The sequence below is a fragment of the Nannospalax galili genome, unplaced genomic scaffold (genome assembly GCF_000622305.1).
Source record: "Nannospalax galili isolate Female #2095 unplaced genomic scaffold, S.galili_v1.0 scaffold284, whole genome shotgun sequence".
NCBI classification, from domain to species: Eukaryota; Metazoa; Chordata; class Mammalia; order Rodentia; family Spalacidae; genus Nannospalax; species Nannospalax galili.
Genome location: NW_008354281.1, coordinates 5,789,368 through 5,801,887, shown reverse-complemented (window position 1 = coordinate 5,801,887; position 12,520 = coordinate 5,789,368).

Here is a 12,520-nt window from a genome sequence, read left to right as displayed (position 1 = left end):
AGAGCAAGCTGACCAACAAGACTAGCCCTATCAGCAAGCTCTGGATTTGAGAGACCCTGACTCAATGAATAAGGTGGACTAGTGATCTAGGATGACTCCTGACATCAACCTCAGTCCTCTACATGCATGGGCACACACATGCACAATCTCTCTCCATTCACACATGAAAATGTGTAAACAAAAACAAAACAAACAACAATGCATATGATGGTACATGCCTGTAACCCCAGCACTTGTAAAGATAGGATGATCAGAAGTTCAAGGTTATCCTTGACTAAAATGCAAGTTCAAGGTTAGCCTGGGCTACATAAGGTCCTGTTTTTAAAAGTATTTTATTTATTATTTTTATTTTATGTGTATGAGTGTATTGCCTGCATCTAGGTAGGTGTACCCATGTCCTGCAATGCCCAGGGAGGTCAGAAGAGGGAGTCAGATTCCCTTGGAACCGGAGTTAGGGACAGTTGTTAGCTGCCATGTAGGTGCTGAGAATTGAACCCAGGTCCTCTGCAAGAGCAGCCAGTGCTCTTAACCACTGAGCCATCTCTCCAGCCCCAGACTGTTATTTTAAAAAAAGTTCAAAACCAGAGATCAACTGTACTGGCATTTACCAAAACTTTTGGGAATCCTAAGGGGTTCTGAGTGGAGCCAAGAGAGCAGGTGCCATTTTAGATTTGGTCAAGGCTCTACAGCTCTTGCTGTACTATAGTGATGTAGGCATGATGCTGGTAAGACTGATGACCTAGGTGTACAGATGACAGACAAGGTATGACCCTTCTGCTTGACGTTCAAGTTTAGGTTTTGGGGTTCTAGCTCTTCCTTCTTCATTAAACACATAGTTAATATCAAGCATCTATTTCTTGGGATATTAACTCATGTTGGAAGAGGTATTCATTTAAAACCATATCCAGTAAACAAACACAGTGAATATGTTATTATAGGTGGAGAATAATAGGTAACTCCCCATGTGTTAAGTAACTGTCTACTTAAGGCCACCAATCTGTGAGCTTCAAGAAAAAAAAAATTGTATCATATGCCATTTTGGATTCAAAGATCTATCGCAAAGTGTAAGAGCTCACTTTCCATTTTTACCTTCATTGCTTAGGAAGTTGATGCATTAATGATATAGGTTACAGTGTCTTTTAAACTTTTGCAGTTCCAAATTCAGCTTTAGCATCGTTTACATTTCAATTCTCACTTTTGACTTAAAAGTAGTTCGTTTCCTGAATATATAGTTTAAACAACAAAAAGCCAATTTACAAGTGTAGCCGTTGCAGTTCTAGCAAAGAGGAAAGTTGTGGGGTTAAACTTTTTATTTTCTTTCTTATGGAAGCTTCTAAAAAGGCATTTTTATGTTCCTTTTAACAAATATTGTGTACAACCTTTAAAACAAAAATGTTTGGATAAAAAGAAGACCCATATTATTTTCTTCTTGCTGTAAATTAAGCAAACATGCTATATTAAAAACAAATGAAGGGGGAGGGAGTTCGTTTGAGTAGTATGAACTGAAACTAATCGCCTTGCAAAGTAACTGCAATGCCTTCATACACCACTAGATGGCTCTTTCCTGAAAGCATTTTGCTCCTTACACCCAAACTCCAGCCATAGATGACTTCTTGAACCCGCCCCTGCGTTTCAGTTGCTCTTGCCATCAAGTGTCACTCCTGGGAATGGAATATCTGCACTGATATACAACTGTTTTTTTTTTTTTTTTTAATGACTAATACATCCTTTTGTGGGCATTTGTAAGTCCAGTCTCATAAAAGTGTGACTTTCTGAATGTATTCAGTACTATCTTCATAACACAATTACTAGATTATGATTTAAAGAAAATATAGATTGAGAATGAGTATTAATTTTTTAAAAGATTAACAATGGGAGTTCTTCAGATAATGCTTCTGTCTTAAATTTCTAATATTATGAAGTTCATGTTCGTTTGATTGTCATGGTTTTATTCAAGATTTAACTTTCACATCAGTTATACTTGTGTATATTAATTGTAGTTGACGACTATTTGGACATTTGGGGCAGTGTGAAGATGTTGATACCAAATTCATGAAGGAAAAAAGAAATGAGAGAGAGAGATCTTAGCAATCTGTAATTTTGTAATACTTTAAAATTCTTGTTTTTTCTATCCACAGTTCTCTTTTTCCTTAACATCTTTTTGTTTCTATTGACATTTACACTTTTCTTTGGGAAAAGATCATGGCATATAAGACACTAGAAATTTAAATAAATGGCTTTTTGAAAATAGGATATTTTTATTGTCATAGTACAAAAACTTGGATATTATTTGTAAGAGAATGATTACACACTAATTAGAGGATAAGTACAAGCACACAATTTCTCAAGGCAATAATTTTTTATTGTAGTTTTTAAAACAATATTTTATTTATTTTTTTTATTTTATGTGTATGAGTGTATTGCTTGTATATATATGTAAGAGCAACTGTATTTGTGAAATGCCTGTGGAGGTCAGAAAAAGGCACTGGAGGCCTGGAACTGGCATTACAGACAGTTGTTAACTGCCTGTGGGTTCTGGGAATTGAATCCAGGTCCTCTGTAAAAGCAGCCAGTGCTCTTAACCACTGAGTCATCTCTCCAGTGCTCTTTTGTAATTTTTATTTTTTTAAGGAAGCAGTTTTCAGGGGAGGGAGCAAAGAGGAAGTTTCAGAGTCATATCAGGGCTTTAAGATGTAAAAGAAAAAAGTTAAGTGGCGTATAACTATTCTTCCAGTTGGCAGAAACAATGCCCTGTTTTTTTTTTACAGGATTCACATCTGCTTTGAATGTTCATCCATCCCCAGTAGCAGAACAGTCTAAGAAAGGCTTCTGGCAGCAAGCTCTCTTTCCTTCTTTTCCCATCAGCCCAGTCCTGTCCTGGGAGAGGCCTTGTGCTCAGGCCTATGGACAATGCCATTTGGCTCCAAGGAAGACAGACCAAGAAAGGGCAGGCTTGTACACATTGGCCATAAATTCTGGGATTCTAGGTGCCAAAAATGTGATCTAGAATCTAGGGGTAGGCACTTCTGTCTCTCATGGCTTTCTTGTCCCTTAGGGAGGTATGTGGTAGAAATCCAGGGAGGGGTGCTCCAAGGCAGGGCTCAAGGTGACTGGCAAGGGTAAGACCAACAAGGCTTGGCTTAGAATAGTCCCTACAAAATATTTAAGAAATATTTAATGAGGTTGAAAACTTAAGGTATGGATTTAAGCCTATTCATAGGCTTAAATGCACTGAGCATTTCTGTAAGTGCTCATGGGGTTGGAGGGCTGGCGAGATGGCTCAGTAGATAAAGCGTTTTCTGTGCAAACATAAGGAACAGTGTTTGGATCCCCAGCACTCACATAAATGCTGGGCCGGTGTGGCAGCCTGACTGTAATTCCAGCACTGGAAAGGCAGAGACAAGGGATTTCTGAGAACAAGTGGGCTAGCTAGACTATCATATCCATGAACTCTGGCCTCAATTGAGAGAGTCTGTTTCAGTGTATATGGTTGAGAGCAGTAAAGGAGGAGGCCTGACACCTTCAGGCCTCTACAATCAGGTGCATACAAGTGCACCCATATGCTCCTCCACATATGTACACACACACATACGCCACACAAACACATGCCCACAAAAGAGAAGCCAATGGGATAGGAAGTTGTAATAGCTAATCTTGGTTATCAATATGACTAGAGCTGGAATTAACTGAAATGAGAGAGACTTTCTTGATTGGATCATTTGAAGCTGGATGACTCACCCTAAATGTGAGCGTTATCTTCTTATGGCAGCCTGTATAAATGGCCATGGCAGAAGGGAGCTTTTGCTTTTTACTGCTTGTCTTCTCTCTTACTGGTAAGTTCCTCTCGCTGCTGTGACCAACTTCTTTGGATTCCACTATAGATGAAGACTAGTGATCTCCAGAAATCCTCTAGGCCTTCAGCACCAGGTTGGGACTGCTGAGATATCCAGCCTCGTGGACTGAGCAACTACCAGATTTTCAGTCTCTTCAGTGGGGTGCAGCCATTATTGGACTACTTGGACTCTAAGCTGTAAAACACACACATAAACACACACACACACACACACACACACATTCATTTTATCATTTCTGTTTCTTTAGATAACCCTGACGAATATGGATGTATTATACAGCTGAACTAATTCTTAGTGAGTTTACTTTGGTCAGATTTTTAAGGCACCTGCAACCACTGGATTCAATTGATCAAATAAATGGAAATGTACACTATTTGCTGTTTTTAATTTGACAGAGTAGCTACTTTTATCCTGCAGAATAAGCAAGGTTATTTGTAGAGGAACAGTTTAGATACAATTCTAAAAGCAAGCAAACAAAAAAAGAGGATGTTATGCATTTGTTTGCTGGTATTTAAAAAGCAAATTTACCTTATTTTAATGTATATACCATAAAGTTGACTCATTTATAGTACAATTCAATGGCATGTAGTGTGTTTACAAAGTGTTGGGAGCATCACTTAATCTAATTTTAGGACCTAATCATCTTCCAGAGAAATTTCATAGTCTCTGACCAAGATAACCTTAGGGTGTTTTAGCTGTCTAACCTTCATACAGGGTGATTTTCTAACCACAGGCCCAACCTCCCTCTTAAAGAATTTACTTCACAAAACTTGTACTGTAAAATCCTTCTTTGCCCAGTTAAAATGCAGGTGATCCTCACCCAGTCTCTTGCCACCTCTGAAACCTGGGAATGTTTTCCCAAGAGTCTGAGAGCTACTTCAAATATATTCATAAGGAAAGAAAGTCCCCTAATCTCCTAGTTTCTGTGGAAGGAGAGAAGCCTAATTTCAAACCAGATAATGAGCAAACCCATTGACTGGACTTCCCAGTGCCCTCTAGCACTTTTCTCCCACCTCACTGTAACTCTTAGAACCACCTGCCCTTATTTCAGGAGGGTGAATTCCCTCTCTTCTGGGGCAATAGCCTGAGTCTTCCTAGTCTGTTTAACTCTGTCCAATGCAGTTTTTGACACCCATCCCTTAAATTTATTTCCTTTCCCAAGTTCTAAGCAATGAACTTTATATTTGTACAAGTTTCATATCAATGGGACCACACAAATATGGGGGGAGGGGTGTTGTTATTTATCCATTTATTAGGTGACAGGCATTTAGATTTCCCTCTTCTGTTATGGATAATGTTGCTATGAACATTTGTGGACACGTTTTTATATGGGCATGTTTTCATTTTTCTTGGGTATACATCTAGGAATGGAATTTCTGGCTCATGGGGTAACTATATTGAATTTCTGAGGTACACCCAGACTGATTTTTCAAAGTACCTGCATCATTTTACATTCTCATCTAGGAATGTATGAAGCCCCCAATTTCACAACCTTGCCAACATTTACTCTTCTCTCTATTTGAGTGTACTCATTCTACTGATTGTAAAGTGGCTGCTTTCTAATCTTTTTAGTGAAACAGAAACTTTTACTATGTAGCTATTTAAATCTTAAATAGAAAATAAAGCCTTCTATTGGCCTATAAGTGAAAATATGGTCTAATAAGAATTAGTTGGAGTTAAAATTTACAAAGTGGGTCACCATCTTCCCTCTCTGAGCCTAGGCCTGGAACCAGCCCCTTGAGAGCTCTGGACTACCCTGTTGAGCTAGTCAGAACCCCAGTCACTCAGTCATTATCTTCCCCCTTTCCTTTAGACTAGCTTTGGGAAGTACTGCTCTAGCTCTGGACTGGCCCAGTGAGCTAGAACCAGTCCACTCCACCACCATCTCCACACTCAGAGTCCCAGCTGTGATTACCTACCTCATACACCTGACCAGCCTAGAATCGCTTGTCCCTCCAATAAAAAAATCAAAAGTGAGAATCTGAAGTACAGACCAACTAGCTATTCATACCTGATGAGAAATCAACTAAGCTATGACAACAATAAAAACAGAACCGAAGTTCCACTCAACAAAGGCAGGCTAGAACTTCATATCAGACACACAACCAGCTAAAGAAATCCGAGTGTGTGTGTGTGTGTGTGTGTGTGTGTGTGTGTGTAACAATAATCAGGACAAGAAACTGAGAGGGAGTCTGGGGAGTTACAGGAAGAAATGTAGGGGAACTAGGAGGGTGGAAACAATGCAAATGCAATATTTATGAAACTCTCAAAAATAAATAAAAATAAAACTATATAAAATTTAAAAATACAAAATGGAAACCAATAGGTAAAAATTTATAGTAAGTGAGACTTTGTTTTTTGTTTGTTTGTTTGTAGACAAGGTCTCTCTGTAGCCCCAGCTGGTCTGGAACTTGCTATGTAGACCAGGCTGGCCTGAATCTCACAGAGATTTGCCTGCCTCTGTCTCCCAAGTGCTGGGATTAAAGGCATGAGCCACCATATCCAGCCTGTAAGTTAGACTTTAGAAAGTTGTTTATAAGCTAAATTATGGAAGAAATTTCTATGTTGACCTGAGATCAGAGCTCAACAGACAAAATGGAAATGTATTTGAACATTCAAATCAAAGTGAAGCTGAGAAAACACATTTGAATATTATTTATAAATTGCATTTAAATCATAATTTTTGAATGGCATTACTTTCCAAAGTTATTTATACAACTTCATCATATGCTAAGACCACAGGCAGCAGCCCTGTTTTCTGCCCAGTTCTGCAGAAGTCTTTGATTTGTTTCTTTAATAGTCTTGTCTGTTATAGTCTTATTATAATAAATAGTCTTGTGTTGAGTAAGCCCATTCTTTATTGATATATATAGCCATAGGTTGCCTTGTAATCAAGAAAATGGGATGATGACTCCTGTAAGGAATCTGCTCTTCCTGAGAGTTCAGGTAATACACGAAATGCATGGTGCCAGTGGAGGGGCTCTAGGAAGAGATGTTTTAATTTGGAAAATGACTGCAATGTTGACAATTAATGTTTTCATCCTCTGTGCGGACGGCTCCAAAAAAGGCTTCTGCATAGTTTTCTTTCTTTTTACTCCATTTCATACTTTCACCAGGCATGATGGGATGGTGTTATCCCCTTTTCCAGATGAGATGATAAGGCTTAGTAAGGTCAAATGGTGTTTTTCAGTTACAAAACTACTAAATAGTGGAAGCAGAATTCAAACGGGCGCGCCTGACCCCAAAGGTCATCCTTTTCCAACTTACTGAACTATACTGCTTCTCTTTGGTAAAGCTTCCACACAGTTTCTGTGGATGAAGTGAGCTTTATCATTACTTTTTGTTTTCATTCCTGCTGTGACAAACTCCAAGCGGAGAAGAGTTCATTTTGGCTCATAGTTTAAATCAATCACGGCAGGGAAGGGATACATCAGAAGAGGCTCTATAGAGGCAGAGAGCTGGGGTGGAACTAGAAGTGGGTGTCACATTCAAGGCTCACCCCAAAGACCTACGTCTGCTAAGGCAGGTCACATTTCCAAAGGTTCCACAACCTTCCCCAACAATGTCGCCAGCTGGGGACCAAGGATTCAATATCCTCACCTGAAAATACTCTTAGCAATTCTTTATTTTTTTTTTTAAGAGAAGTTTTTGTGTTTTTTACCGAATTTTTACTATTTTCATCCAACGTTATTTGATGGTATTTCGATCCCCCTCCTCTACTTGCACCTCCCCTTGTTGCTCCTGCCCAATTTACTCTATTTTATATATACTAAGGCCCATAGATTCTAATTTGTGTCCCCCAAATGTCCATCAGTGTGGGTCCACCTCCTGGGGCCTGGTTAACCTACCAAGAATCCCTTCTTAGCAAATTCTTTTGAAAAGGCATTTCATGAATTAATCTTGTCACCACAGGGTAACTTCATCCTGTAATAGTCTAACACTGATTTCCAAGTTTTATTCATCCCCTGAAACTTTTGTTCATATGAAAACATGAGAAAACCTGAGATAGAAATAGAATTGGCATTGGAAATCAGGAAGAGAGCTTTATAGAGCCCCTTCCATGAACTGTAGCCTTGTTTATTGAGCACTTACATGCCTACTCACCATTACTACTCTACCCCATAAGCCTGGTTTCATTCACTCTTCCAAAGCACTTGTTCCTTTAAGAATCAGAGCAGTTGGGAATATTACTCTGTGAGCAACTGAGCAGCCTACTATTATAGTTGCATAAATTCATACAGGCTTTAGTTTAGTTTTTAAATATTTTATTTTTATGTATGTGAGTGTATTTCCTGCATGTATGTAAGTGCAGTTGTGACCTGTAATGCCCATGGAGGTCAGAGGAGGGTGTTGGATTCCCTGGAGCTGGAGCTACAGACGGTTGTTAGCCATCATGTGGGTGTGGGGAATCAAACCCAGGTCCTCTGCACAAGCAGCCAGTGCTCTTAACCAATGAGTCATCTATCTAGTTTAGTTTTCAATGCAAACAAAAGTTCAGAGGTAGCCAGAACATGTTTGATGGCATTGTTCAGTACAATCAGGCTTTTAACCTTCCTTTTCTCTCACCCTTAATTAGGCTCTCCTCTACACAGATACTGGTGTGCAATAGTGATGTTTACTACAATGAAGGCACTAAGTGGTCTGAAGTTATCAGGCTCCAGAAGCCCTGCAAATAACTTGCTCAGGGTTCACCTTCACTGAGGTAAAGTCCTGTAGGACCTGCTCCTCTGATTGTCATTGGCTTTGGAGTTCCACTGACTCCTTACAAGTGAGCAGCTGCTTCTTTTTCTTGCCCTTTTTGACTTTCATTCTGGGTTGCAATTCCCTTCCACGATCCCAGGTGGGAATTAGGTTTCCACTTCTCATCAGAAACTTCTGCCACTTTGATTTTTTGTTGTTTGGGTCTCCCTAGTCCCAGCCCACCAGGAAGTCACATTGTGGACCAGGGTGGCCTTAGTCTCACAGAGATTCACTTGCTTCTACCTCCCAAGGGCTAGAATTAAAGATGTGCGCCACCACACCCGGTGTAACTTCTGCTAGTTTAGAAATATTCCATTGAAATTTGTTTCCTAGATAGGTGTCATTTAAAGTTTAAACAATGACAATACTAATACAAAATGTTGCATGGTACTTACTATGAGCAGGGTAAAGATACATGGTCCTTACGATGAACAGGGTGCTCTTCCAAGAGCATTACATACATTAGTCACCCAGTTCCCTCACAATCCTATTATCCCCAACTTGACACAGAGAATTGAAGTACACAGTGGTAAAGTGATGTGATAGAAAGGAGAGGAAACACTGAAAATCTGGGCAACCTGACTCCAGATTTTTTTTTTTAATGTATATGTGTGTATTGCCTGCATGTAGGTAAGTACACCTGTGTTGTTTAATGCTCACAGAGGACAGAAGAGGCTGTTGGATCCCCTGGAACTGGAGTTACAGACAGTTGTTAGCTGCCATGTGGGTGCTGGGATTTGAACCTGGGTCTTCTGCAAGAACAGCCAATGTTCTTAACTGCTGAGCCATCTCTCCAGCCCCCTGACTTCAGATTTTCAGGCACTACATTGCTATCTCTAGTCAATTCTAAAATATCATTTAAAAACGTTATTTTAAATGTAGTTGAAAAAAATGTGAATCATTAGTATTTGCAAAATGTCAGTATTCCTTTCAAGTTGCATAAATGCTGTTTGTATATGTGTCCTGGGGATTGAACCCAGGGCCTCAAACATGCTGGGCAAGTATTATACCACTCAGCCACATCTCAAGCCAATGCTATGATTTTTAACTCAACATGCTAAGACAATGTGTTCTACTTTGATATTTGTAATAAACAAATATAGGATACAATCAGTCTGCTAGAGGAGTCTATCTAGAGGAGATGATATTCCTTTAGTTACAAGCTTCTTTTGGGGATGATGAACTTTTTCTACCTAATTGTTGTAGTAGCATTTCAGTGTTTCTCACATCAGGGACTGAGCTGCGGTAGATGGAGGATGCCACAAATACTTTATGGAGTTGACTTCTTCCCCTACTGGATCGGGAAAGTGAATGTGGCAGTGGTAATATTCTAGGACTTCTGTGACTCAGTTCTAAGAGGCCTGTAGCATCTGTAGTGTATTGAATACTTCTAGATCTCAGCTTCCATGCTGTAAGGAAGCAGAAGCAGACCCGGGGATGGGCCCACCTCCAGGACCTGAGGCTCCTGGTTGATTCCCCAGCCAACAGCCAGCATAGCCTCTCCAGCCATGAGTTTTTGCTTTGTATGACTGTAGTTGCTTTAAAAATAAAGGTTGGGATGGTCTGCTATGCAGCAATAGATGGTTTGGAGCCCTCACAAATGCCATCTGTTCCTCACAGTAATCTCATGAAGCTCTGAATAACTCCATGAGCTTGCCCGATGATCTGTCTTCCAACTCCAATTTGAAGGTGTTTGTTTCATCCTCCTTGATAAATGTAACTTCACTTTATTATAATCCATCTTATAACTGCTGAGCCCAAAATAACAGTTTCCCTGTAGTACCACCTAGCCTAGAACTTGCTATGTAGAACAAGGTTGATCTTGACCTCAGAGATCCACCTGCCTTTGCCTCCCAAGTGCTTGGATTAAAGGCCTGTGCCGCCATGCCCGACAATGGGTAAGGTTAAATCTTAACTCAGCCATTATTGGTTGCATGCCCTTGAATAAACAGAGGTAGCTTATGTCACAGGATTGTGAAGATGCTAGATAAATAGAAGACTTGCCTTTTCTTTGGAATCCGTATGAAATGGTATAAAGGAATGACAGACGGATTAGATGGAGGGCAGTGGTAATGTGAACATACGCGAATGTGGTACACACTCAGCAAGCAGCTAGTGAATCAAATACACTCATTTGTTCTGTCTTCCCAGTTTAAGTGGGTGATAGTGAGAAGCAGTAATAGCAACTCAAATCTCAAGGGCTCTGGAAGATCCTTATACTCTTGTATGCTCAGTGTTGGTGCACCAGAGTGAGGACAGGGACTGCTGGCAGAGAGCCTTCTGACACACACCTTGTTTCTGTTCTTTCCTAATACTGCTACTCTGATGATAAACTGGTAAGACAACAAATGTGAATAAGAGCTATCCACTAAACTGTGTATTCTGTAAAAAATACTTTTAAAATTGCTCTTAGAATATTAAAAAAAGTGTAAAGACAGGTAAATTCCCTAAAGAATATTATACAATGTTTTTGGTGCCATAAAAATGAAAATTAATGAGACAATTTTTTAAAAGTACCAATCAAAAAGTCCTAGTATCTTTGAAAAAGCAAAGAGAATAGAAAAATCCTCTTTAAAAAAAAAGCTTTTGGGTTAAAGAGGAAACTAAACAGAAATCTATGCACTGGAGATGTAGCTGAGCAGTAGAGTGCTTTCCACAAAACTGCACAGCACAACCCCTGAACTAAAGAACACCTACTCCATTGCAGTGATGGCAACACAGATGCTTCTGAATGACTTAAGCATTACTCAGAAATAAGTACAGGCCTCAAATCTTTTTTATTTTTTTGAGACAGGATCTTCCTGTAGCCCCAGCTGGCCTGGAACTTACTATGTAGACCAGGCTGGCCTTGAATTTACAGAGATCTGCCTGCCTCTGCCTCCTGACTGCTGGGATTAAAGGCATGCACCACCATATCTAGACTCAAATCTTATACTAAAAATTTAGAAGAAATAAATAGCTAACTCAAAGAGTTGGCAAGAAAACCAACAAATAGGTGCAAAGAGTAGGAAAATTATGCAAGTGGAAATAGCTAAATAAAAAGTCACAGAACAGACATACAAGGCATAGCACACACAAGGAAATACGTCAACTTTTTGCTATTTATTTTTATGTGTACGAGTGTTTTGCCTGCACGTATACATGTGCACCATGTGTGTGCCTGAAGGTTAGAAGAGGATGTCAAATCCTCTGGCGTTACAGATGGATGTGAGTCACCATTTGGGTGCTGGGAACTGAACCCCAGTCCTCTGCAAGAGCTGAAAATACTCTTAACTGCTGAGCCATTTCTCCCGCCCCTTTGTTGTTTTTTTAAAGGCAGAGTTTTGCTATGTTGCTCAGGTTAGCCTCTAATTTAGGAGCTCAAGTGATCCTCCCATCCCATCCTCCTGGGTAGCTGGGATTACAGGTGTGAGTCAACTCACCTGATTAACTCTGAAGTTTTCTGAATTGGAAAATGAAGGTGAAGCACAGCACATAAAGGGGGAAAGACTGACACACAGAAGAGCCAGTGTTAACATTGTATAACTTCAGGGAAATAAATTTCACAGTATGGATGAAATGGGTGGTTCTTGCTCCCAGGTAAGATATAGAAGACTCTAAAAATTTGATTTTAGAAAATGAAATATTTGTCAAAGAGCTACAGATAATTTTTACTGAAAACTTAAGGATCAGAAAATTCCATTGCCACTTAAACTGTTCCAGAGCACAGGGAAAAATGGAATTTCTAAATCTACCAGAATAAAATGCAAATTTTCTCAGATAACATGTGTGCACACACAAACACACACATCCTTCACCTAATCCTGTTGACAAATACAAAAAAAAAATCTTCAATAAACTGGAAAACAGTCTAGCAATGTATTAAAAATATACATGATGAGCCAGGTATGGTGGTGCATGCCTTTAGTTCCAGCACTCAGGAGGCA